At 62.1% G+C, this 3,585-nt stretch overlaps 1 non-coding gene across 1 annotated transcript; it reads right to left on the bottom strand.

Moving 5' to 3' along the window:
- Positions 1-2,727: 2,727 nt before the first annotated feature.
- LOC111824374 lies at positions 2,728-2,833 on the bottom strand. The gene has a single exon (XR_002827464.1). It is a non-coding gene; the product is annotated as a U6 spliceosomal RNA (small nuclear RNA).
- Between the last annotated feature and the right edge of the window lie 752 nt (positions 2,834-3,585).

Genomic DNA, 3,585 nt, shown 5'->3' with positions numbered 1-3,585 from the left:
GGAGGTCGGGGCCCACGCAGCTGTCACGTGAGGGAGCCCCTCACTGTGATCAGGGAGACGGTGACGCGGCTGTTCCTTTTAGTTCCTCTCCCGGTCAAACTCGCGTCCTCACAGCAGCTTCTCGGGGCATTTCCCCTGAAAATGACAACCTCACCGCGGCCGCGGGCCTGCGAGACGCAGCCCAAGCCCTGGACACACGCGTCTCGAATGAATTCATGTCAGAACAGCCACACGTCCTGCCGCTCTGGTCTAGCGGCCACGGTTTCTGGGTCAGAGACTCTCATCCCGCGTTGGTGGGAAACCTGCCCTAGAAATAGTAGATGTTTTTATCCCCGGTTTTCTCGGGCTCTCCAGACAGACCGTGCGCCCGCGGCCCAGTGTGGACACCACTCCTGTCTGTTACTTTTTAATACATTTTTATAGATTTCAGAGAGGAAGGGAGAGGGAGAGGGAGAGAGAGAAACATCCATGATGAGAGAGAATCATGGACCGGCCGCCTCCTGCACGCCCCACGCTGGGGATCGAGCCCGCAACCCGGGCCTGTGCCCTGACCGGGCATCAAACCCTGTCCTCCCGGTTCATAGGTTGATGCTCAGCCGCTGAGCCACTCCGGCCAGGCTGCTAATTATTAGTAGCACCCATTTCACACAGAAGTGTTCCTGTTTCGATGATGCATTGACGTCAGTCACCCCAGCACTGAGGGCTCGAGGAGGTCAGAGGAAGGGGAGAGGCCGAGTGGTGGTCGAGGATTTCATTCCGCCCGTGGGCCTGTGTGAGGCTGCGGGTAGACGGAAGGAGAGGGGGGCTCCCCTCACGGGAGACCAGGAGGATCGTGCTCCCCCTGCGGGCACAGGGGGTCCTGTGCTGTCCTCCACTGTGTCCGCAAAGAGCAGGCCGGGCATCGACTGGTCACAGCCTGTGGCCTAGCTTCCGGTTCGACGCTGAGGGGGGCGAGTTGGGGACAGTGAGGAAGGTCTGCAGGGGCCCGTGAGGACATCGGGCTGTTAGTGACGGTGACGGTGGTGAGACAGGGCTGGCGAGGGCCCTGCCATGACGTCGGGCTGTTAGTGACGGTGACGGTGGTGAGACAGGGCTGGCGAGGGCCCTGCCACACACAGCTGCGCACGGAGAAGCTGTCTCCTAGCGCCTGCCGGTCTGTGCCCCTCGTCGCTGGGGTTTGATCCACGGCCCTCACCTCCGGGCCCAGAGGTGACCTCTTCCTCCTCCGGCACCCGGTCAGGAAGCAGCCGGGGAACAAAGGCGCCCTTCTCGGGCGTCTCCTCTGTCCTTGTCCCCGAGGACAGGAGGACGTGGGGAAGGGGGGCTGGTCGGGAGGGGGAGGGCCCTTGCAAACACAAAAGCAGCACAGACGGACGCCAAGGGCACGCGTGTCTCCTCCCCGGGGAGGGGCCAGTGCTCGGGGACAGTCTCCTGGAGCCCATGCTTCTCCTGTAACCGGACAACGAACGGGTCACCCACAAAGATCTGCCCCCCCCATAAGCCCGCTGCTTGTACTGGGTAAAAGGACAGCGATTACATGGGGGAGTAGGCAAAAGGGTGCCAGACGGGCAGTTCACAGCTAATACGGCTGGAGACTTGCGAAGGCCTGCGGGCAGGCAAGGGCTGGGGGTCTTCAAAGGGCCGGCGGCTCTGGTTTGTGCAACAGGTTGCTCATCTTTCCAGGGTCACAGGCAGCTCCCGACGGGAAGGAGGGGCCGCATTCCCAGGTGAGCTCCCCGCCAGGTTAGGGAGCCCCTCCTTTAATCAGAACAGCACGGTCACCGTTAACAGAGCTCGAGGGATATTTCTTACAGTTACAGCTGGTCCCCAACGTCCTGTTTCTGCCCCTAGCACCCCAGGAGGTCGCTCCCGGTGCCGCCTCAGGTCCCCACTTTGTGCTGCAGGGGATGCCTGGAGTGCCCTTGGCCTCCGCTGCCCCCCCCCCCCCCGCCCACCTCCTCGGGGGGTGACTCACACCAGCCCCCCTGCTGCTCCCCGAGGCCCCCCTCCTGCTCCCCGAGGTTCCGGACTTCAGGACACGGCCCCCCCACCCCAGGGCCCCCGCATGGCAAGGCCCCCTACTTCTCTGTACGGTTATTGGCCGCATGTCAGCCACCTTGAAGGGGTCCGCGCCGAACCAGGGTCTCACCTGGTTTCATGCCGTGTGGGTTAAGGAGTGGAGGAGGGTGGGGGCGGGGGGGTGTACATGGGGATGCAGCTCTGAGAACACCATCAGGCCCCGCCACAGACAACACGGGAACATCATGCCTGGCTCACGGGAGGGTTGGGTCAGGAGGGCCGAGAAAACACACGACAGCTTAAATTTCCCAGAACAACTTGGAAAGTCGCGTGTGAAACTGGGCGGCCAATGGGCCGCTGCCCGATCCGATCAACGAGCAAGAAGCTGCCTGCTGGCGGCACAAGCGACCGCCCGGGGATGAGGCCGCCACTGGGAACAGCCGGCCGGCCTGGCTCAGGGGCTGAGCATCGACCTAGGAACCAGGAGGTCGCGGTTCAATTCCTGGTCAGGGCACATGTCCAGGTTGCGGGCTCGATCCCCAGTGTGGGGTGTGCAGGAGGCAGCCGATCCATGATTCTCATCATTGATGTTGCTCTCTCTCCCTCTCCCTCCCTCTCTGAAATCAACAAAAAAATATATTTTTTTAAAAATAAGTCAGGAGTGAGGAACTTTTTCCTGCCAAGGGCCATCTGGATATTTATTTATTTATAAATGTGGGACGCTTCATGGATTTGCGTGTCATCCTCGCGCAGGGGCCATGCAATCTTCTCTGTATCGTTCCAATTTTAGTATCTGTGCTGCCGAGGCGAGCACCCATCTGGATATTTAGAACATCATTCTCGGGCCGAGCAAATCGACCCACTTACGGATTAGCCTGTCCGTTTGATTAACTCGCCCCTCGTGCCTCAGGGGCCGGACGTTCCCCGCCCCTGGTTGCGTGATGGCACCGGTTTCCGTGGGTTTGTGCAGTGTTCAGCCGCGCGCAACCCCGTCGTCCCCGTGAGCCGCCGAGCAGCCGTGGTGGAGGCAGCCTGACACGGGCGTCCTGGTCTCACAAGTTAGGGCACACGCGAAAAGGTCGGCTGTCTTGTCAAGGTCACGGTGTGAGGCTTGTTCAAGGTCACGGTGTGAGGCTTGTTCAAGGTCACGGTGTGAGGCTTGTTCAAGGTCACGGTGTGAGGCTGCGAGAGGCGGGCACGGAGGTGTCCTCGCCCCACCTGCCCTCCGCCCAGGGTGTCCTGGAGTGGCCTCTGCAGCGGGACCCCTGCCATCCTGGGGAGCAGGCGGGTGAGGTCTGCCCCCCACCCGTCCGTCCCCCCTCGGGCCTGTTGGAGGCCACGGTCCCCGGAGCCTGAGCTGGCACCTTCCTCTCGGTGCTCCTTGCGCCTGCACTTTGCGGGTGGAAACCTGCCCCGGACGACGTGGGAAGGTCAGGCCTGCTCCCTGCCGGCTCCCAGGCCCTCCCCTCTGAGCCCGCCCGTGGGACTCGGTCGCAGTGGCCTTTGGCCCAATGAGGGTAGAGGTGACACGTGGTGTTTCTTTTTCCAGGGTTGCGTTTGGAGTGT

Source organism: Myotis lucifugus, unplaced genomic scaffold (genome assembly GCF_000147115.1).
Source record: "Myotis lucifugus unplaced genomic scaffold, Myoluc2.0 scaffold_1297, whole genome shotgun sequence".
Taxonomy (NCBI): Eukaryota; Metazoa; Chordata; class Mammalia; order Chiroptera; family Vespertilionidae; genus Myotis; species Myotis lucifugus.
Note: the sequence above shows the minus strand (reverse complement) of the source record. Positions and strands in the feature narration are given on the sequence as shown.